Raw genomic sequence first — 25,068 nt, 5'->3', positions numbered from 1 at the left:
CTATTGAAGTGATTTAAAATCACTTATGGGCCGGGCGCGGTGGCTCAAGCCTGTAATCCCAGCACTTTGGGAGGCCGAGGCGGGTGGATCACGAGGTCAAGAGATCGAGACCATCCTGGTCAACATGGTGAAACCCCGTCTCTACTAAAAATACAAAAAAAAATTAGCTGGGCATGGTGGCGCGTGTCTGTAGTCCCAGCTACTCAGGAGGCTGAGGCAGGAGAATTGCCTGAACCCAGGAGGCGGAGGTTGCGGTGAGCCGAGATTGCGCCATTGCACTCCAGCCTGGGTAACAAGAGCGAAACTCCGTCTCAAAAAAAAAAAAAAAGAATGCTGAAGAATGGATCCTTACATTAATTTTCTAAAATCTCTTCATTCAACCCATTTTCTTTCTTTCCTTTTTTTTTTTTTTTTTTTTTGGAAGAAGGGGTCTCGTTCTGTTGCCCAGGCTGGAATGAAGTGACAAATCATGGCTCACTGCAGTCCTGACCTCCCGGGCTCATGTGATCCTCCCACCTCAGCCTCCTGAGTAGCTGGGACCACAGGTGTAAACCACCACGCTCGACTAATTTTTGTATTTTTAGTAGAGATGGGATTTCACTATGTTGGCCATGCTGGTCTTGAACTCCTCATCTCAAGGGATCTGCCTCCTCAGCCTCCAAAGTGCCGGGATTACAGGCTTAAGCCAATGCACCCAGCCCATTCAACGCATTTTCTAAGGACAGATTATGAATGGGGTTGGAATCTACAACCTAAAAGTACAAAGAGCACTTTTTCATTCATTTATACAGCAAAAATATATTGAGTACCTATATTCAAGGTAGTTGGGGAAAACATGGGTGGGGGGATAAAGTAGAATAAAATAAGACAGAGACCTTGACCTCGTTTCTTAAAACACTCAATCTCTGACATCTTTAACTCTTGTATAGCAATTCATAAACAATTGAATTTAAAACTTTTTGGTATAAAAAAGTTTCAAAACATGACAGGATCCCTAATTTTTTAAAACAATATATTTAAAACAAAATTATTAGTTGGTGGTCTAAATGGATTTATATCCCTTTCCTAGAGAATGTTAATCAGGCAGAACACTTACTAACTTAGTGTGGCTTAGGTTCTGTCTACAAAAGGAAAAAAAACTCCACCATTTTTTTCCAGCTTTAGAATTACATGACAAATATTTACAACTGCTGTGTATAAATGAAAAAACACATAAACACTTAAAAGTTTATCTTATACTATAGCTTTGCCTCATCTATGGCAGGCTCCAAAAATGACTGCACTAAGAGGAAAGGGGGAAAAAACAGCAGAGATATCCAAAAATCAACAAAACTTCAGCTCTAAACATTTAAAGTTCATCACCTCAGTTTGCAAGCAAAAAAGGTTGTTTATGTTCACTGAAAAAAAAAAAAAAGCAAAAAGCGAAGTTGAAAAGAAAAACAACAGTAGGAGACGTGAAATTGTGTCATTCTAAGAACCTGGAGAGGCGGGCCTTTCACTTTATATTCAGGAAAATCATTTGGAGAAATTTCCCTAGCAAACTTTCTTGCTTTGTGAACATCACAGCCACCGTCAAACAGTGGCTGTTTGACAGAACTCTAGAAAGACCATCAGAAACATGTATACAGTACAAGAGACAGATCTTCTCATGAAGACTCGGTATTTATCTTAAAAAAAAAAAAAAAAAAATCTCAGGCTGGGTGCAGTGGCTTACACCTGTAATCCTAGCACTTTGGGAGGCTGAGGCAGGAGGATCATTTGAGGTCAGGAGTTCAAGACTAGCCTGGCCAACATAGTGAAACCCTCTCTCTAATAAAAATACGAAAATTAGCTGGGCATGGCAGCAGGTGCCTGTGAACTCAGCTACTCAAGAGGCTGAAGCAGAATAGCTTGAATGCGGGAGGTGAAGTTGCAGTGAGCTAAGACTGTACCATTGCACTCCAGCCTGGTGACAAGAGCAAAACTCTGTCTCAAAAAAAGAAAAGAAAAGAAGAAAGAAAGGAAAGAAAGAAGGAAAGGGGAGGGGAGGGGAGGGGAGGGAAGGGAAGAAGGAAAGGAAAGCAAAAAAAAAGAATCTCTGGTTATGAACAAAAGAGCATTTCCAATTTGAAAACTACTTAGTTATCAAGCATTCCAAAAACTTAGGTTTCAGATGTTTCATAACTCCACATAATCACCTTTTTTTCTTCCTAGCTTCCCCGCCAACCCAAGTAAGTACCTCAGGAGGAAAGGATCAGATGTTAAGTGTAAGAATTCCAAAACATCAGATATGATTTTGTTTATTTAAATTACCTTCTTTGCTTGAACAGCCTTGGGGTGTGAATAAAACATACTACTAACTAAAGGCACCAACAGCAGTACTAATAAAACACCCACAAAGCAGCTTTTATACAGACAGAGGCTTTTAGGCATTTGCCTCCTAATCTCAGTACATGGAACAATGAATGTGCCCTTAAAACGAAGTGAGCTATTTCCATTTCTGCTGGAGAAGAAGAAAAAGTCAACTTAAGTCTACAGCTAGAGAGAGAGAACCCTACTTGATGCTGAGGCATTATAAAAACTTGGGCATAAACCTTACAGATGAAGAAGCATCTAGCATGAGAAACAGCACAGAAGCCACTTCTCAAGATAGAAAATTGTACATAGGTCATTTTATTAAATGGAAACTACAGCAATGATTCGCAAACTTTGGGCTTTCAATAAACAGAAGATTCACAAACAAAACACCTGTATGTACTATGTAAGCTTTCTAAAATGTTCCCTAAAACCATTTTTTAAAAATTATTAACTGCCATCTATCATCAGTATTTCATTAGAAAACAAAGTAGTAAGCAAGAAATAATTTCAGTATAAATACAGCGTATGCCCCTGCTTCCCATTTTACTCCAGATGAATATAAAATCTTCATTCAAGATCATGCTGGTTCAAAGATCAGTGTCAAAAAACAACTAATCTAGGGACTTAACGTTTTCACTGTGTTAAATCAGTAGGATTACGCTACAACTGCTCAACACCACACGTTTGGCTAGGAAACAGGCTGAGTCATCTGTAAACACAGGTATTCCACAGCTCTTCATCCTCAGTGTCAGTACAGTCTCCCTAAAGCAGTATCATCACTCTTCTCAGTAGTGACAGCTTTCTGCCACTCAGAAAGATCCAATGTGATTAACCAAGAGCACAGTGCAGCGCTACAGTAAAAACATGGGCAAAAATTAAAATAGTTTAAATAATGAGTGCCACCAAAAGGTCCCTTTAAACCTAAGCGGAAAAAAAACACAAATAACACTAAAGGCACTATGATTTTGTTCACAAATAGAAATGACTCAGTGGGCTGCAAAACATTGATTGTGATCTTAAAAGCTCTAACAGGCATATGACCAATAGTGGGTAAATGGAAATCTCTACATTTAGGATTATTCTAAGGATCTGTAGCCAAAACAAACACAACAGACTCCCTTCACACACTTATGACACAGATCAGCATTACTGGCTGGACTATCAGGTTTTTATCATACCTAGTTAGGCTTCCTACAACATAAGAATCTCTGTATGGTCAAAATCATGTAATAGCAAACTCTATTAAAACAAAATTCTACCACATAATGCTAGTACTAAATAGGATGATAACTTCTTAGGAGAAATTTTAAGCAGAATTTAACAGTACTGGACAAGTTGGGTCAAACCACAAATAATTTCATAAATCTTCTTAAAACCATCAGGTCAATCTATCCCACCTCTTGCCAACACTTTTAAGTCTTAAATTTGGTAATATCTAAGAAATATCAAATACACATTTAGAATAATCTGCCACAGTGCTAATTTAACCTACACATACACAGGAGGTTAATCCAGCTTGCATGTGAGTCATTCCCTGTCAATGTCAGGCAATATCAACTTGCTGACTGACTGACTGATTGATTGATTGATTGATGAGGTGGAGTTTCACTCTTGTTGCCCAGGCTGGAGTGCAATGGCGCAATCTCAGCTCACTGTAACCTCTGCCTCCTGGGTTCAATAAGTTCTCCTGCCTCAGCCTCCCGAGTAGCTGGGATTACGGGCATCCGCCACCATGCCCAGCAAATTTTGTATTTTTAGTAGAGAGGGGGTTTCTCCATGTTGATCAGGCTGCTCTCGAACTTCCAATCTCAAGTGATCCACCTGTCTCGGCCTCTCAAAGTGCTAGGATTACAGGAGTCTCCCGCACCCAGCCAATTTGCTGATTTATTTACATAAACTCATCTTCATAAGCAATTATAAAATCAGGATTTTAAAATATTGTACAAGTGCTTAAATCAGAGCTACCAGAGAAAGACTCAACTGTTTTTAGTTGATAGTCCTCATTTTCTGCCTCAGCACAACAGAGTTACACCATATTCTCAGTGGTAATTGTGGGTCACCTGTAAGTGATAAGAAGGTGGGACTACACATGCAGTATGAAAAATCTTACCAAATAATTCTGATACTCTAAGCCACCCCTGCCTCTTGCTTCCACAAAGCAGACAATAATTGGTTTGTGCAGATATAATTATGCATCTTACTAAACATCTGTTTTATGAGATTATTCAAATAACAGCTACCAGTTTTTAGGTTTATAGCTACTAATTATTAAGTTTATGGTTCAAAGATTTTACATATATTATTATTATTTGAGATGAAGTCTTGCTCTGTTGCCCAGACTGGAGTGCAATGGTGTGAACTCGGCTCACTGCAACCTCCTTCTCCCAGGTTCAAGCGATTCTCCTGCCTCAGCCTCCTAAGTAGCTGGGATTACAGATGCACGCTGCCATGCCCAACTACTTTTTTTTGTATTTTAGTAGAGACAGGGTTTCACCATGTTGTCCAGGCTGGTCTCAAACTCCTGAGCTCAGGCAGTCCACCCGCCTTGGCCTCCCAAAGTGCTAGGATTACAGGTGTGAGCCACCGTACCTGGTCGATTTTACAAATATTACTGAGGCAGGAGAATAGGGTCTGGAGGCAGGGAAGCTAATGCTGTTTCACGCCAACTTCCTAGAACTAAATTGAAAGGAAAACCCTAACTTTCCACACCTAAGTAACAAAAGGACCAGAAACTACTCCCGTGGACTTTTTCTGCATGGCAAATGGAAAACTGGCTGTCCACAACAAATCAGACTGACTGCGGGCCAAGTCTTCATTCACACAGAAGTATAACTTTGCAAAAAGCAACCAATCAGATGTTTGCACAGGAGTGTGACCTTTGTAACTTCACTTCAGCCTCTGGTTGGCTCCTTTCTGTAACCAAACTGATGGTGGACTACCACTCAACTTATATGAGATGAGTATGAAGTGGCCAATGGGAAACTTCCAGGGGTTACTTGAACCCAAGAAGATTCTGTATTCGGGACAGTGAGCTGCTGCTCAACCCACTCCCACACTGTGGAGTGTACTGTCATTCTCAATAAATCCCTGCTTTCAGTCTTTTGTTGCTTCATTCTTTCTTTGCTTTCCTGGGCATTTTGTCCAATTCTTTGTTCAAAACACCAAGAACCTGGACAATTTGCAGTCACAACCCTCTACTGGTGACATTATTACCAATCTTCAAACTTAAGGATAGGTATTATTTCCATTTACAAATGAGAAAACAAAGAAAGCTCAGATAGCCTCTCCAAGGGGCCACAGCAAATAAACACAGGGGTGAGATTTGAACCCAGGGCAACCCCAGTCTCACTCCATACACAGCTTCCTAAATAAAAGAAAGGCCTTGAGTACACATCTACTCTTATATCCACTTACTTCAGTGTGAATCCATGGCCACTTCTCATTCTGGAAGATTCTCAACCCCACTAGGTTTAAGTTCTTTTTCTCTATTCTAATCTGTGGATGAATTTCAGGAGGTATGAAATCACTGAAAAAAAGTCATTGTGGTTGTGCACTGCTGATAAATTATGGTGATAACTTGATCCAGCAAAGTCTGGAACATCAACCAAAGACAGGTCACAAAATTTCAGTGCCCAATTGCATTTGCATTTTTGGATCACACAGATGACATCTGAAGGTCACATGACATTATACAATGCTATACAAAGAAAGTTTGAAACAGGTAAAAAGAAAAGTGGGCGATCAATCTTCTAGCTCATGGCAGCACTTAAGGATAGGTATTATTTGGCACTGCTGTGCCAAACTTGAAAAGCACGACACAGATGACCTCACACAAAGTAGGAACACACGTATTGCACAGATGCCATGTTAAGATTATCAACAAAAAGTAAATATGAATACATAAAAAGAAGTTTTCACTGAATGGGTTTTCTTCATACTTTGTTATTATATATTGGGGTGCACTTTTAAAGTGACTGGCCTACAAAATAATGGATTGGTGAAAACAAGTTCACTGTTAACAGAACTACGGTAAGATCCAGCAATGACACTTCTGGATATACATCCAAAAGAAAAGAAATCAATATAACATATCAAAGGGATATCTGCATCCGCATGTTTATTGCAGCAGTATTCACAATTGCCAAAATATGGAATCAACTTAAGTGTCCATCAATGGATGAGTGGATAAAGAAAATGCAGTACATGCACAATTGAATACTATTCAGCCATAAAAAGAATGAAATCCTGTCACTTGCAAAAACATGGATAGCACTAGAGGACATTATGGTAAGTGAAATAAGCCAGGCACAGAAAGACAAATTTCACATGTTCTCATTCATCTGGGGGAGCTAAAAACTTTTTAAAATTGAACTCAGGGGGACAAAGAATAGAATGATGGTTACCAGAGCCTTAGAAGAGCAGCTGGGACGTGGAGATAAAGTGGGGATGGCTAATGGGCACAAAAATAATTAGATAGAATGAATAAAATCTAGTATTCAATAGTACAATAGGGTGACTATAGTTAACAATAATGTATTGTATATTTTTAAATAACTAATAACTAAACTAAATAGGAAACCTTGTGTTCCTAACACAAAGAAATAATAAACGCTTGAGGTGATAACCTGATTACCCCAATTTGATCATTACACATTATATGCCTTCATCAAAACATGACATGTACTACATAAATACATACAACTATTATGTACCTATAATAATTTAAAATGTTTAAAGCCCTTAAATTTGTGGGAAAATTGTTAAAAAGAAAAAATAATGGTAATCATGCTTAATATCAAAAGAATCAAAAAACAGACAAAGGAAGTATAAAATAAACAAAAATATTTTCCAACCATTCAACTCAACAACAGCCATCTAAATGTTCTTAAAAGATTATTTTAAATTTTTGAATTCTGTTGATTTTGGAGCCAGTATCTGTTTTGGAAATTTGTTTTAGTTTTACAAGATGTGTCCATTTCGTTTATTTTATACATAATTATATGAGATTAAAAATAAGAATTATTTTATCAATATTAGAATTTGATAATAATTTTTCTTTTTCAAAAAGTCACACATTCAAGGTTGAGTGCTAGCCCCTTTTTAGCAAAATATAGGATATTTTCATCTCAATTAAGACATATTCACTGAAATGGCATTATAACTAGCCAAACACATAGCTGTTTGCTTGATCACAAATCTGGGCTGAGAATGGTGTTGGGATGGTAGGATAAGAATTGTATATTCAAATGCAAGATTCCCATTCCCCAGAATCAAAAAAGTTGTAAGAATCTGATAAGTACTACCCAACTCCATAGTCATCAAGACCACTACCCTAAGAAAACTCTATAAATGCAATGCAATAAACTTATCCTCTATTTTAGAGGCCCCAGATAGAATATCTTAAAGTCCAGGCATTTCTAGAGCTGTGGTACAATGTTTTCTCCTGCATACGTGTTCAATATTGCTACAAAAATTACTATGCTTCTCTGAAAACCTGTAGACCAGTGACAAAAATTCAGCAATTAAGCCAATCTGTGGGGTCAAAGAGAAGAGATTCTCAAGACTTACCTAAATAATATATTTTTTAAAAATTAAGACAAGCCATCTCCTTCCTGAAGCATCGTTAGCTATCACTGCTGAAGACAGAAAGGTAAGAGCCAGGCGAAAAGAGGCGACAGTGGCCCCCCTTGTCATTTTCTGATTCTACAATGCCTTCTGACTCCAGTTTTTTGGATCCCCCTCCATTACTAAATCCCAGTCTTCAACTGCCACTTGAGATCAACTTCTACTGTACTTACCCTGGCCAGCTAGAAACAAAACAGGGGAGTGTCTGGGTGGGGCTGACAGTGTACATAGCGGTCTATCTCCAGACAAATCTCTGCTCTGGTAACCCCATTTCTACTCTATTTCTTCTTGTGAGGCATCTTGAGGATGGCACTTTATTGGTGATTTTTAATACTACCAATCACAGTTAAGTGTTCATCTGTTCCAACCATATGTAAGCCCAAAAGAAAAGTAGGAAACCTGAAAGAACAGATGTTAACAATCATGCTCAGTATTAAATTATACATCTGGCCAGGTGTGGTACCTCATGCCTGTAATGCCAGCATTTTGGGAGGCCAAGGTGGGCGGATCACAAGGTCAAGATATCGAGACCATCCTGGCCAACATGGTGAAACCTCGTCTCTATTAAAAATACAAAAAAAATTAGCCAGGTGTGTGGTGCGTGCCTGTAGTCCCAGCTACTGGGGAGGCTGAGGCAGGAGAATTGCTTGAAACCAGAAATTGGAAGTTGCAGTGAGCTGGGATTGCGCCACTGCACTCCAGCCTGGTGATAAAGCGAGACTCCATCTCAAAAAAGAAAAAAAAAAAAAAAAAAAAAAAAAGGGATACATCTAAAATTCTAGGAAGTACAGAGATTTCCCATCGATGACAACACTCATACTTTTTGGGGAAAACTTACCAGAAAAGTTAGCAAAGGATTCCAACAATAGCTATCCCTTGCTTTTAAGAACATGTTAGTAAGGTTAGGTATGAAGTACATCTCTTATAAAAATCAATGTTATTTAGCTAGTATTAAACTGAATTGAGTATGAGGAGTTGAAGGCGGAAAGGGAGAGTAACAAAATTGAAAATTTGGAGCAAGAAAATCAAGATGGTGTTCAGTTGCCTGAGGATAAGGGAATTTACCCAAACTTTCACCATTACATATTAGAGCACTCCCCAACTGTTCCTTTTCCTATGAGCCACATCCTCACCAACCCAAGCACATACAATCAACTCTAGTTATTCCCTCATCAAACTCTCCTTAAATTTTATTCCTACTCATTTTATTCTGATTTGCTGGTCTCTAAGTAAGTGATACCATAATAATATCACATTTTGTCAATAAAAGCACTCCATCTCGAACAGAATAACAACAGGAACAGCAACAGCAAATGCTCACATGCGGTAAGTACCTAGCAAGTGCCAATCACAAGCCCAAGTTATGGCGTCCTCACATTGCCTCTAAGGACTAAATGTCATGATCCCATAGCTCCATGGACCACCATTCCATTATATAGATGGAGAAATCAAGGCACAGAGGGGTCACATTGCCAGGATATGGTGGAGTCTGGCTTTGACCCCAGGCTCTCTGACTCCAGGATCTACCCTAGTCTGAACTGCTATAATACACTGTCCAAAAATGCCTAGGTTAAAGCTTCCATTTATGTAATACAAATTCATTCTAAATTAAATCATTTAATTAATCTACAAATTCTACATGCTAAATTTATGTGAAATAAGGATGGGGATGTCTTCCAGTCCCATATCTACTTCCAGAAGGTAGTATGTAAATGACATAAATGATAAAAATCAAGAAGTGGTCTTTGGCCAGGCATGGTGGCTCCTGCCTGTAATCCCAGCACTTTGGGAGGCCAAGGTAGGTGGATCACTTGAGGTCAGAAGTTCAAGACCAGCCTGGCCAACATGGAGAAACCTCGTCTCTACTAAAAATACAAAAATTAGCCAGGCATGGTGGCAGACATATGTAGTCCCAGCTACTCTAACTGAGAGGCTGAGGCATGAGAATCGCTTGAACCCTGGGAGGCGGAGGTTGCAGTGGGTCGAGATCGAGATCACATCACTGCATTCCAGCCTATGCAACAGAGTGAGACTCTGTCTCAAAAAGAAAGAAAAGAAATGGTCTTCTTAAGTTGGACTCAGCAGTATGTAGACTAATGATTTACAGTGTTGCCAAGAACATTTGCCACATTCCCATCACACATTGTATTAATCTGTTGGTAATGAGAATGAGATAAGGAACAAGCTAGCAGAGGTCAGCAGCAACATCCAAAATCCCAGATACGCTATTACAACCAACCAAATTATTTTTTATAGTTAGAAGCAAAGGGTCAAAATCCCTTAAGTTAAACTCAAAGACTTCCAAATAATTCAATTTCATTAGAGAATGAAGAGGAAAATTTCCTATAGGTTAAAAATTCTACTATACTAAAGAATATATAGCATCAAACAAACCCATGTTAAGAAAGATATTAAGATATGAAGCAGGTTCTCTAAAATTTCAACAATTCTTTAAAAGCCAAGTTAACCTGCAGACCTGAAAATATTATGTTTAAGCCATTTAATTATAACCTAAAAAACAGCATACAAATTAATAAATATTGTTAACTATAGATTAAAATATTATCAACAGCTTATACTGGGTAATTAGAGATCTGAACAAGTAGTCTTTCTTGTTCAATTTTTCTCTTTTCAAATTAAAAAAAAAATTACAGACAAGCGTCATCAATCATTAAGAGGGCCTGGTTCTGATATTATATGAGCTCTGTCAACCTTAATCAAATTGCTTGACAGATCGTAGATAAGTAATGACTTGCTTAGGTTAAGCAAGGCCAGAATTTTCCTTCTGTAGTATATACATCTCCAGAGTGAAAATAAACAGCCTCACACCTCTTACTGGGAGCTGCACTCGGCTGCTATTACAACTCAGTCTTCATTTCAACAAAGGAAGAGGAACCTGCAGCTTTAACAACGTCTATTTTTCTTTCCTTCCTTCTCAAAATGGTCATAAAAAGCCATCAAAACCATTTTTAAACTATCTCATTAAACAGTTAATAATTATTTCAATTTACAGCAAAATAACACCAATTAACTATCATTAAAGGCCTTAGCAATAACATTTGTTTTAGCCTGCATTATACAGTGATATAAAACAAAACAAAAATAGTTGACAAGTGACAAAAGCAATATAAAAGGAATCACTTAAAACTGCAAAGCTTCAATTCATGTTGTAACATGTCCAAGAAATTGAAAATTTTTGTTTCAGTATCATTGCTCACATTTTGGGTACGGGGCAACATGGAACAACAGTTAAAATAAGAGAAAGAGCATCTCAATTCAGATTTTGTATTTATTCCATAACCAAGACACAAATAATGAACCAAAACATCCTCCTTGTTAACTTCTTTACTTTACATATAATTGGAAAGGGCTTTCATACTTCATATTCAGCCAGGATATACTGTTAAAGAATTTCTAAGCATCCAAGTATTCTGCCTGCTCTAAAGAAAAAAGTTAAAAAGCAAGGATCCCAGTGGCTAGGGGGAAAAAAATGAAATGACTTCTTCAGAAGAACTTTAGAAGAATGAGTTTAAAAATATAAGATACCAGGGAGTCAATTTTATCATAGGCAAAATGCACTTCAGTATTTTCCACTAGGTCAATACTATCTAGAATACAGAGCTTGTGGTTTAGAAATGTCAAAGACCAAAAAACCAAAACACCCAAAAAAAAAAAGCTCCCTTAGAATTTAACTATTTTAATCTATTCCTAAATACATACAACTGTGCAATTATAACCTAAAATAAACCTAAAAAGAAAGACTAAAGTTCCAAATAACACTTTTCTCCAACGTTCAAAAGAGATCTTTTAAAGGACACCTAAATTTGAACTAGATTAAAACTTTTATATCTGATATTGATGCTCAATCATTTAGTCTTCATGATTTCTATTCTAACAAAAATTTTACAACCTCATTCATTTCCTGCAAGTAGCAAAAACAAAACAAAACAAACAAAAAAGAAACCTGTAAAATACTCCGCAAAGTACAAAGGGCTCTATAAAAGTTATTTAAGAAATGATCACTATGGAAAACAGGAAAGAAGAAAATTATTCTGTATACAGAATAAAAAGAACCATAAAACAAGATTTGTAATTGCTGAAATACAAACTCCTCAGCAGGGGACCAGGGACGGGGTGTGCTGTGGCTCCTCCTATGGCTGTCTGTGCACACAACACACAGACTAGGTCAGGACTTTTCTTTCCCAATTCCCTGGAGGCTCCATTCTTATAGTCTGCAGGGCACCCAGACAGACAAGTGCCTGACTCTGCAAAAGCAATACTTTCACTCCTTTGACACCATATTATTTATTGTTAAACTGCCCAAGTACACATGCAACATACATTCACTCTAGGTGAATCAGAAACAAAAGACACTAGTATTTCTCAGTGAATTAGAAAGAACCTTTACAAGCAAAATGGGGACTTTGCCTACTCAATGTAAATTTTTTTTTCCAGGAAACTCACATTTCAACATGAAGGAAACAAAAGCCTTAACTGCACAAAAAAAAAAACTCAAAAATTGGCTGGGCGCTGTGGCTCACACCTGTAATCCCAGCATTTTGGGAGGCCCATGTGGGCGGATCACGAGGTCAGGAGTTTGAGATCAGCCTGGCCAACATGATGAAACTCCGTTTCTACAAAAAAAAAAAAAAAAAACGAGACTCTCGAAAATCAGTTTCTCATTCGTGCTTATTAAAGGCCTGTGGCATTTGAGATGTAGTAGCTGCTGATTTGATTCTGTGGCCAGCAGACAACTGTAATCACAACTAATTAAGAGTCCTATATACATGTACAGCTAAGAAAATGTGAACCTAACCAAACATTACAGCTTCTGCTCTACAAGGGTAATCACTTCCTTATCTTTTCCCTAACAATCTACCTATCTGGGAAGAGACACCCTAAAATAACAAGTAAAACACAGACAATGTTTTCTTTAAAATAATTTTGATATTATTTTCAAGCGGGGTGGAATGCATTAGCCTGGATTTACCAAGGTTCACACTTAGAACCCGCTTTGGGAGTTAGCTACAAGACTCCTATTAGCATTACTAAGATGCATGCAGTCCAACCCCTGAGCTAAAGTTTATCTGATACCACAAAATATTGATATTAAATCTCTGCACAAGCTGTATTGTATAAGTAGAAACCCTACTGCAACTGCTGTCATAATAACAAATGCGAAATTATTTTAAGACCTAACCAGTATAACAATAGCTTTTGTTTTTCTTTTTTTTTTAAGAGATGGAGTCTGGCTCTTGTTGCTTACGCTAGCGTGCAATGGTGCAATCTTGGCTCACTGCAACCTCCACTGCTGCCTCAGCCTCCCAAGTAGCTGGGATTACAGGCACCTAGCCACCACGCCCAGCTAATTTTTTGTATTTTTAGTAGAGAAGGCATTTCACAATGTTGGCCAAGCTGATCTCGAACTCCTGACCTCAGGTGATCCACCAGCCTCGGCCTCCCAAAGTGCTGGGATTACAGGCGTGAGCCACCACGACCAGTCAACAATAGCTCTTTTAAAATGCATCCTTAAACACAAAAGAAATAATAAATAATGACAATTGTGTTTGCTACCCTAATAGGAGATCATAGTTAACGGCCAATCTCATGACTCAAAATTGGCTTTAGTTACCCACAGGATTAAAACAACAACAACAACAAACACTTCAGCTCTAAATGTATTACGAAAATTATACAAAAGACCTATGTACACTCAAAACATAATTACTGCAGTTTCTTTTAAGAGGGAAACCCAACTAAAATATAAAATAATTAAAACATGGTGACTAGAGCTTGGAATTGGGAACTTGGGGTAGAAATCTGAACTATTTATTTTTGTTGTAACCTTAAAAAGGACTCAAGCCCATATAAAAAAGAAAGTATGCTTAATTTTCAATAAATAGAAATCAAACTACTGATTTAGAGATCAGAACAATTTTAATCAAATTATAATATGACTTGAAAACATGTTAAGTAGAGGTATACACAGTCAACATTTGGTATACACAATTCCTCATCCATGGATTCAACCAACTACAGACCAAAAATATTTGGAAAATAAAAATAATACAGGCTGGGTGCAATGGCTCACGCCTGTAATCCCAGCAATTTGGGAGGACAAGGTGGGTGGATCACTTGAGGTCAGGAGTTTGAGACCAGCCTTGCCAACATGGCAAACGCTCATCACTACTAAAAATACAAAAATTAGCCGGGCATGGTGGCAGGCACCTGTAATCCCAGCTACTTGGGAGGCTGAGGCACAAGAATTGCTTGGACCCAGGAGGTAGAGGTGCAGTGAGTCAAGATCGCACCACTGCACTCCAGCCTGGGCAAAGAGCAAGACTTTGTATTAAAAAAAAAAAAAAAATTAAATATACAGCATAAAAGCTATTTACATAGCATTTACACTGTGTGAGGTATTATAAGTAATCTAGAGATGATTTAAACATGAAGATGTGCATAATTTATAAGCATATACAGGGAACTTCAGCATCTAGGGATTTTGGCATCTGTGGGTAAAAGGGGGTGTCGTGTCCTGGAATAGATCCCCCATGAATATTGAGGGTTGACTGTATTTACAATTAGGCTTAAAATACACTGTCACCCACCAGAAACAACTCAGCAGAACCTCACTAAAATTCTTATTACTGTAGAAGAAAACCTGCCATTTCCTTTTGGATGAACATCCAAGATTTAATGGAAGAAACGATAAAATGACCTAATTTAAAAAGGTGATCACACAGTAAGATGCACCCAGGAGGTAAATCATGGGTACGACACAGCAGTTAAGACTCCAATGAGGCTCTACACAGGACTTTAACAATCTATTAAGAACTATAAACATACCTCCTCCAGATTTAGTAGTCCCAAGGTTTACTGGAACTACTGCTCAGATACTAGGACACCAAACGGAAATCCTGATAATGAGTTATGGTCACACCTAGAAATCTAATTTCACATAAGAGTGCATAGGATGAAATGGGAAGGAGGAAATACTAAATCAGATCAAACTAGTCTGATTGGTAATCTGATGCTATTTTACTGGTGTTTTTACACAGAGGGATAAATAGCACCTTTCCTGTAAAACTACTGTCACGTACATAATCCCATTCAGACATTCAGCCACATGATCATTTTATGAGCCAGTCAGCAGATGGTTTCAATACGTTGCAAGCTATGTAATATCAAGCCAAATTGTTAGGTGTAACCCCATTTTGTAAATTAGGATTCCCCATACCCACTCTCATACTCTCATAGTCACCAACAGGAGAGGAACAGTTAGAATGACCGAAAAGAGGTTAGTGATAAACACTATGTCCATTCCAGCTGAAACCATGCTCACTCCCTAATTCTTATTGCCTGTTATGCACTGCATTGTTGTTTTGTTATATACACACCCTAAGGCCAAACCCATGAAAAGAAGCCAAATTAAATGGGCAAGAAAAATGTCTTATCCCCAGCTTGCGATGCTATTTTTCTTTTTATTGGAATGAGAGACTGCCAAGTTCTGATGTCACTATAATAATTTCACGGCCTGATAAAAGCGGTATTTTATCCATTAAACATTTGTTCCCCTTGCCAATTTTACCTCTAACCAGGCAGTGTGTACAATTACTTACTGAACAGATATCAAACTATAGTAAAATTAAGAATTCTAATTACTTTAATTCTGATACTATAAAAAGCCAGTAACTGTCAGAAATTTCCCTGGCATGAGATATAATCCAGAATGTATTTTTTAGTGCCTATGTACCCAGGAGAACCCCTGTCAAACACAAAAAGACAAAACATGACATCAGCTCTCTGGGCACCGAATACTGCTGCACAGAACAATTATATACATTTTAAATATATAAAATTGTTAAAATATTCCAAATATTTGACAAGTAGTCCAGTAATAGTGTGATAATACATGTCCTACTATCTTCGACATGTAATTGCTTTTTAATTTATCTAAAACTTTTGTTCATCTTCATTACTGAAGGATGTGGTATCGCTCCCTGAACTTGAGAGTCATTGACGTCACTGGATTTTTAAGAGCAAAACTGTGTGTTGAGATCATTCATGGATCTAGAGAAGGTGGTTCAGCATCTTGCTACTCAGTGTGTTCCACCCAGCTCATCAATATCATCTGGAAACTTGTTTGAAGGGGAGAATTTTGGGACCCACCGCATACCTAGCGAATCAGAATATGCAGTTGAGCACACCCCCTCACCCAGAAATTCAATTGCACATTAATGCCATCCAGGATATCTGCGTGTTTAGTACTTGTTCAGCAGAGTGCAAAGAAAGGGGTAGGTGGGCCAATGGTACGTAGGGGAAAGTCACGTTGTCCTTAAGGAATAAGGGAGAGACCAACATGTATGTAATTATGATACCATATCAGTGCCAGGAGAGATGCATTCCCAGCCTGCAAGAAAGCATGGCATATTCATGGAAGGCAAAGTAGCTGGAATGGCAGAAGCTTCAAGTAGGCAAATAACCCTGTATATCCAGTTAAAGACCTGGGCTTCAATAAGTGAGCAATTCAGGGACTTTAAAGGATTTTAACGAAAGCAGTCACATGATCACAGATACATTTCAGAAAGATCATTACTCAGGCAAAATGTAAGAAAAATCAATTATTTGGAAAGGGGGCAAACCAAGACTGGAGACAAGGGGATGAGTCAGTAGCAGTTTAAGCAGGAGTTGCCAAGGCATTTTTTCATCTCACATCCTGAATCTCCCCTCTGTCCCTCTCACAAAGTTTGGGAAGGAGGATAGAGGGGTAAGGTAATGGTGGCAGAGAAGAGATAAAGAAGGCCTACTTCTACGTTACAGGGAAAATGGAATTAGTATTGATGGGCATATATAAATATAAAACAGTAAAAACTCAATATACTTTTCTGTTTTATAAAATGCAGAAAATACTATTTTGGTGATTCAGGATTCTACAGTTCCTTCCATCATTTTAAATATCAATTATTAACATAAAGTACTATATTTACAGACACAAGATGTGTACATGGTTACATGGTTAAATATCAATGGATCCCAGAATATATCTTGAACATGCTTTTGACACTTGTATAAGTCACTGATATTGGCCTTTCTCCCCCATATGAGTTATTTATCTCTCTTGTAACTCAGGTTTAGAAAAGTTGCGGTGAAGGCGAGACAAGAGGGACATTTATTAATGTTTACGTCTAATTTGTTTTAGGAATAAATAAATAACTGGGCCAACAAATTGCTTCAGGTGTGTACCTATATAAAAAGGTAGTATATGCTATACTTTTAAGTAGTATCATTTCTAATACACTTAGAATATTGAAAAAGTCCCTATTTTAAGTAAGGAGGAAAGAATATTTGATATTTACTTGTTAGTGATAAACTAAGGATTACGTTTAAAGTGAAAAGAGCCAGCAAGTCAAGGCAATCTCCAACTTTAAACTGGAGCTGGTTTAAAAAATGTATTTATCCAATGGCTGTTTGGAGCTTACCATATTTCCTACCTCCAAAATCATACGTGGTGGGTATGTAGGCTAGGCACACCATAAAAGCCTATTTAATAGAGTCTCAGTTGTACAAAGGCCTCAGAGGTTATTTGGTCCAATGTCGCACCCAAGGAAGAGATTCTTCCCACACTAGCCTTCGCAAATAACACTAAAACACTTCCAGGAATCAGGAGCCCATGCCCCTTCCAAACAGCACTGTCTCGCATGAGGCACCTCTATTTGTTAGACAGTTCTTCTTTCTTCTGAAACATAATCTGCATCTTTGAGCGCCCCTATAGATCAAAGGATGAATCATGTATCACTATTTCAACACTCCCAACCCCCAAGAAATCCTGACCACTGGTGGTCTGATTTAGGAAGGAAAGGGGATAATTTGCCTCTCTCCAGTCCAGAGGAACCCATCCCTGAAAATGGCTGTATGTGAAGAATGATCTTGTGTCAAGAGCTATGAATCATCAGATTTAATAAAATTATAAATGTTGAAAAATACAATGTCTCCTGAGAGGAAAACGGCTAGTGTTCCAGCAGAACACCCAGAAAATCCTTAATCAACATTTCCAATAACAGAAATACAAGCTATTAACCGCAACCAAAGTCCCTTCCAAAATTAAAAACAAATTCTTCTGATTCATCTACTGAATCATCTTGTCTGTTTGTGAAATAAATTGTATTTAGCATATCAGAGAATTTCAACAATACAAACAGAAATTCTGAATGTATAGGCATAACCTGACTGCAACTGTTATTAGGTTAGTGGCCAAAACTGTTCTTCCTGATATGAGTGCTTGGTCCTGGTCTTCAAAATCCTCCTGCAGTAAAGCATCCTAGCTCCACTTTCTTCCTTTTATGGTGGACTCTTTTTTTCTTCAGAAAAGCATTGCACTGTTTCATTTTAAACTCAAAGAACATTACACTAATGCTGGGCTGGTGGTCACTTCTATACAACCTTAAGTTGAATTATGGCATTTAATCCTAAGCATGAAGGATATAAGCTACCTTAGATGGTCCTTTTCACCTATTTTGAGGCTCCCTCCGAAAAACACACACATAAAGATTAATACGGTTTTCAAAGTATTTAGTTTATGGAATTGTAACTGAAGGTAATTATACCTTCAAGTAATGAATAAACCCCGTTCTGTGAATAAAAATGAGGTCATGGTTAAGTTTTCCTAAGACAGCCATTGGGATCTGATTTTCTAGTTATGTAGGAAGAAGTGTTATTTCCTTCTTCCCCCAATGACTGTGTATCATTGTGCCAATAAAATGAACTACTATAAATTTCAAACTGCACAAAAGACTCTACAACAATTTAAAAAGCATGAATGACTACTGTATACATGAATAAATGTTATTCAATAACATGAATAAATCTCACAGGCTTATGTCTATTATGATGGTTATCACTGAACAGTGCAAAAAACTCATTGTGAGTAGGAAGTCCCTACTCACATTCCAACCGATATACAGCAAAGCAAAATGTTATTTGGGCTAGTCTTTTATTCTCTCTGGCCATCAAAATACACTGCAAAGCAAAGCGACTAAACAGCTGTGAATGCAGAGAGGCACAAACTGCAGATATAAGACTACATACTGTAGGAGTCCATTTTCATACGGTTCAAGAACAGGCAAAACTCATCTATTCTGACTCGTCAGAATAGCTGTTGCCTGCCAGCAAGAGGGAGGGCTGCCTGGGATGGGCACCAGGGAGCCTTCTAAGGCTAAGGAAACGTTCTGTGTCTCAGTCTGGGTACTAGTTACCACAGATCTGTGCACATGTAACAATTCATCTAGCTGTTCACTTAGTATACATTAGCTGCACACTTGTGTATATTACTATGTTACCCCTCAACAGGGGATGGGGGGGATAACACATGATGTCCAAGTGCCTTCTAAGTTTCAACTGCTAATTTAAGAAAACTGCAGTGTTCTAAGACTACAGTAGTTCCATGTGTCCACACAATTACTAACTTCTGAGAGTTCCTCATTATTTAGCACTTCAAAGAGATCACTTCTGGATCAAAGTAATACACTTACATGTACAGGAAGAGTTAATAAAAATAACAGCAGCTAACATTTGTGGAGGTTTTACTACATGCCAAGTGCTTGACTTTCATTATCTCATTTAATCCCACAACACTGGTAAGACATAATTGCCGTTATTATCCCCATTTTACAGATAAAGACCCCCAAGGCTTAGGTCAAGATCACTGCCCAGGCTCACATAAATAACAGAGGTGAGCTGGTCTAGAACAAGAATAGCTGAAAAGCAAGCTCCATGTCAGCTTCTGAATTCTGTTTGTATTACGGTAATATAAAAATAAAATCAGCCTCACGGTTCCTAGTAATAAAACATAAACAAAATATGTAACCTAAGTTCAGTAACATAGCCCATATATTTTTTTCTCAAGTAAGATTAAAGGCACATCAGTGGCTCTTAAGCATTGGATTCCCTACTCACATTCCAACAGATAAACAGCAGAACAAAATGTTCTTTGGGCTAGTTTTTTATTCTCTCTGGTCATCAAAATATACCGCACAGCAAAGCGACTAAACAGCTGTGAATGCAGAGAGGCACAAACTGCAGTGTTTACTCCTATTCATTCAAGAGTCCTTTCAATTTGGCCATACTATAAGGAAAAATGCCCAGGATTAAGGTGGAGAAAAGCTAAACATATCTTCAAAAAGGCTTCTTTATTTTCTAAACACACTGCATTGTGAGGAGAATTTGGTAGGCTACATGGAAGTAGGATGGAAGAGGCTGTGCACTATTTACAACATGATTTTACTTGGAAACAAAATATATCAAATGAACCATCAAATACGCTACTGCATTCTGCATTAGCTGAAAACTATGAGCGCTGGAATTCACATTCTTGGTAGATGAAAACCAATTAACTACACCATCCACCATTCAGAACTGCTCTTCCTTGAAAAGTACACAAGAAACAAACTGGACTAATATTCTAAAAAATAGTTTGTACCCAGACACTATTTAAGGCAGGGAAGAGGGACTTGGGAAGGAAGACATACTAATGTTTCTCAAAAATTTTGCTCCAAAGATTTTGCAGAATGTTTTTGCCAGATATATTTTCATTTACTTGGCGCTGCAAGTCTGCAAAGTAATGCCTCAAAAACACTAGAAATGATACAATTTTTTTAAAAGACAACAGAAAAGCTATAACCTAAATTTGAATTCTATAATAATAATGTAACAGAAAAAATAAAATTATATCAAAAGAGTAAACTAAATTATACCTACTCAAACAAGCATTTCATCACTGCAAAACAATTTGTTTCACATGAAATCTGATTTTGCTCTCAGTTTGAAAGTTATTAAAACGATACATCAGCCTTTACAGGCAAGACCAAACAGTAAGACAATTTTACATATTTATCAAAAGATCATTCAAAGAAAACTTACCAAGTCTGCAACGTGTATATGCTTGTGCTTCAGAGGGAAAGCAGAGAAGCCACTTTCTGTACTTACCCTGGAGTTCACTTCACTGCTAAAAACACATCACCGCAGTCCTGCTTGTAATAAAGTCCCGACTAGCAATCTGCCTTTGGGTTGGGCTTTTCTCTTACAAGATAAGCTGTTAAGTCATGCCTTGATTTCAGATCTGCCAACATATGGAGTCTTCTAATGTAGCCTTCTCTCCACCCCCTCAACCCCCACTCCTCGCATCCCCCCAATCCCCACTCTGCTCCACTCCCTCTGCACACACACACATACACACATACAAAAAAGGCACTGCAGGGCAGAAATTCCTCAGGTGCTCGCTAATGGAATTCCCAGGGTCTTGGAGCCGCTTCGGGGATCAAGAGATCTCATAGCCCCTGCTGGGGTAAGGAGCAGCGAGTCTGTTCCATTTAATCAAATACAGAATGAATTTTCAGCTCTATTCACTAGCTTGTCTCCAGGGCTCTCAAAAGGCACTAGGCAGCTAGAATCACACACATGTGGCTCTTTTAGGCAAGTATAATTAGCTTGATTTTAAAAAGGCACATTAATAATATCACCTCAGGACCATTATTCAGGGGACAGATGACAATGATACTGTATGTTTTAAGCCTGACAATGGGCAAAAGAGCACAAACAATGAGAGAAAACTTGAAGGATTAAAAAAAAAAAAACCAACAAACCCGTTTTTCATTTAATTGTAATCCAATATTTTTCAAGTGACATTAAGAATATTCCATACACCATCCCTTATTTTTAACAGAAAAGTAAAATCCTCCCCTCTGTGCCCTTGAAAGTGAATTAATGCCAAACACACAACAGAAACTTATCACAGGGAATGTTTACATACATATTCATTTTTTCTTAAATATAAAAATTTTTACATTTAAGTAAAAATAAAACATCCTTGAATTCAAGTTCACAAAATTTCTTGAAAAAAATTCCCCATCAAAAAAATACTATAAAAAAGCAAGTCCTTCAAAGCAACATATTTGGCAACCAGATTCCAAATTCTGTTTCTAATCTAATTAGTTGTATTAAGTTCATTTACTTAAAGGGGCACTGCCACAGAGGCAGCTCATCTACAGCTCCACTGTTTTGTCTCACTGATACTTCTACCTCACACCATAGCTGATCACAAGGCGCTGGCTCATGTCATTACTCGTTAAAGCAACATATTTTTCAATTAATTATTTGTTTTCTAACCCTTCCCTGATTTTACTAATATTTAATTCCTCAAATCATTTCCCTAGCACTTAACTTAGAAACAATCACCAATTTTTAGTCTAAATGTTCATGAAAAAAAAAAATTTCTAGAGAAGGAAAATGTGACTTCAACTTACATTTTGACAAAACCATACATGAAATTGTCTACAAAGTCATGAAGGCAGATGGGCAAAGCGGAAAAAGAAGAAGCAGCCACAAGAAACAGTGAACAAAATTTTACCTGCCCTCTTTAGAGCAAAGCCTTACGACAGAAGTTCCTATTCCTACCTACTACCTTCATCTGTATTTGCCTTGACAAGCTGGGGAAGAAAGTCCTATCTTACAGTGAACTTAATTCCTTTCCTGCAAAGTCAAACCACCTGCAAAGAAAGCAAGGCGTAAGACAGCTTTAGAAGCCAAGCTACACAAGCTAGATCAGTATGCTCCAAGTCCTAACGGTTCTTTGTACTTGAAGGCTTGAGAGTCAGAGCTGTTTAAGTACTTTGCACGGAAGAGGAGGTTGATGAGAACCATAGCAATCAATCAAAGCATCCCAAGTGAGTTATTACACAAACAACAGCACAGTACCTCTAGTAACTGATTTTCCTGGTTGACTAAACTATTCAAACAAAGACAGATTTCCCAAACACTGGGAAGTTTTTGCATGAAAGTTAAACAATATACATTTGTGTGTTTCTTAATAGAAATATAAATGTTTCTGTTCTACACACTGCCAAACACACATCCAGGGCACGTCTTTACAAAACGAAACAGGTTTTCTCCATCCTTCTCATGTAACTTCAAGTATGAGGCAGTTCATTTCAACATGTGCATAACAGAGACTGCAGTATTTGGTGCTTCTTGGGTTCTGAAGAATGCTTTCTACTTAGGCACTAATTTAAAATTTCCAGAATTTTTTTGAAGGTTTTCTTTCATCTTATCCTAAAAGTTGAATTATCCCCAAATTTTCAGCTAAAAATAGACTGAGCGTGGGGAAGAACTATAAAATGTCATAGAATGTTTAGAATTACGCTGACAATAAATTCATTTCATTTTCTAACACCCTCCCCACCTTCCTCTCCTTGGAGATACTGTCCACTAGGTATGCCAAGTGTCAGTTGGGAATGTGAGCGTTATGTTATCAGCGCTGAAAGGAATCACAATGCACTGACTTGGCCTCTTTCATTTTTACTGGCATAGGCCTGAAAATAAATCTCAAGTGAGCTTTTAGTCCAACCTCCTGTTTTTCAAGGTGTCTGGTTTGGGGACACAAAGGCTGACTTTCTGTTGATGAGGTTCCCTAAGTTCTAGATTCCCATTGGAAAGCAGTCTGCCCTTAAAGCACCTGCCACCCTCTGTCGTCCTGATGAGGAAGGGCAGGCATTCTGGAAACAGCTTCTTTTGGAGACCCTTCCACCTGATTTGGTGGGGTTAGGGAGAACAATAAAGGGAAGGGCAAGAGAGTCTATCCCCCTCAGTGATTTATTGCTGAAATTCCTAGATGCGGAGAGAAAGCAACAAAGGTCTGGAAGCTGCGAGCTGTAATGTATTTACCAAATGATAATGCAATCCACAGAAAGCTTTACAGGGGAGAAGGAAAAATACACTCCCTGGCGCTGGGAAGTCAGAGTCTTGTGAAGGCAGAGAAAGATACATTGTGCAGGAAATTTCTCTTGCTTCTCCCTACACATAAATCACTGTCTCTCGCGGGCGCTCTGCGGGGATGCAGGTTGAGAGAGGCCAGACACCCGGCTCCCTTGGGAAAACGCTCGGGCGCCCTAGCTCCCCGCGCTGCGACACCTCACCTGCCCCCGTGGACCATCGCCTAGAAGAGGTTTCGTCGTGTCACTGACACCTCACCCCGCGTCCTCCCGCGAGGTGGCTCCGAGCCCTCGAGGACCCGGGACGTCGGGGCTCCCAGCCGGGCTTGCATCAGCATCCAGACCTCGCACGCAGTCCTGGACCCCCACGCCCTCCGGGACACGCCTGCCCGCCCGCCCCGGGGACCTTCAGCCCCCAAACCAAGGCCCCCAAGCCCTGTGCCCGCGCGCCGCCCCCTCCCTCCGACCCTGCGGCGGGACCCCCATCCCCGCACCTCTCCGCGGGGCTGGCTAAGCCTCCAAAATCTCCTGCGCGGCAGCCGGCTCGGAAAGCCACCCCCAGGTCATCACCCCGCGCGCGCGCGGCAGCGGCTACGGTGGCGGCGGCTGCGATCCGAACGGGCCCCTCCATGCACCGCGCACAGCAGAAGAGGGCGCGGCGCCTCGCACGCCGGGGCGGGGGCGCTGGGCAGGGCGGGCGGGCGCGGGGTCCCGGGTCTCCTCGCACCTAGCCGCACGAGCCGGGCTCCCGGGCTCAGGGGAGGGAAGCGGGGGGGGCGGAGTCACCGGGGCGCGCCCCCGCGGCCGCGCTCCTCCCCGCCGAGGCGCGCGGGCGCGTAACTCGGCGGGCGCTGAGCCGGCCCGGAGCACGCGAGCAGCGGGAGGAGGGACCCGGGAGAGACAGACGGAGGCGGGCCCTAGAAGCCGCGGCGCCCCGCTGGCCCGCGCCCCGCCGGAGGGTGCGCGCGCAGCCTGCCAGATCAGCGGCGGGGGCACGGGCCGTACCAAGCACGGAGGGGGGCACGCTCTGTGCAGGACCCTCTCCCTGTCATTGATCTTCCCGCTCTGCAAGAGATATCCCAGGAGAGCATAGAAGAGGCTTTTCGTGGATGGAGGACCAGTGAGGATGAGTTGCCTCAACAAGTCACTGAGATTCCCATTATGCCTGAACTCACGCTCCCCTCATCTTTCCTTCGCCTGGAGAGGCGGCTCTTCTGGCAGGTCCCCAAGTGGTCGACTCCGTCTCCGGTGCCCCGCCCTAGTCCCGCTCCGGCCCCGCCCCTCGCCTCTCTACCTAAGTTCCCGGAGCCGCTAACGCGTGCACAGGTTTCTGCCGACTCTCTCT

The 25,068-nt window shown here is 39.7% G+C and overlaps 1 protein-coding gene across 3 annotated transcripts in view; it reads right to left on the bottom strand.

The window, feature by feature from the left end:
• CDON (cell adhesion associated, oncogene regulated) overlaps window positions 1-24,451 on the bottom strand; it is a 99,821-nt gene extending 75,370 nt beyond the window's left edge. For 2 of the 3 annotated variants that reach the window (XM_032285020.1, XM_032285022.1), the window contains exon 1: window positions 24,218-24,451. The gene's annotated coding sequence lies outside the window, so the exon portion shown is untranslated. Of the gene's footprint in view, window positions 1-20,877; window positions 21,121-24,217 lie in introns of those variants that run through there. The other variant, XM_032285021.1, reaches the window with a different exon arrangement.
• Window positions 24,452-25,068: the final 617 nt, after the last annotated feature.

The sequence above is a fragment of the Sapajus apella genome, unplaced genomic scaffold, assembly GCF_009761245.1.
Source record: "Sapajus apella isolate SASKATOON/1434 unplaced genomic scaffold, GSC_monkey_1.0 scaffold16, whole genome shotgun sequence".
Taxonomy (NCBI): Eukaryota; Metazoa; Chordata; class Mammalia; order Primates; family Cebidae; genus Sapajus; species Sapajus apella.
The sequence above is the reverse complement of the archived record's forward strand: the minus strand, read 5'-3'. Positions and strand labels throughout refer to the sequence as shown.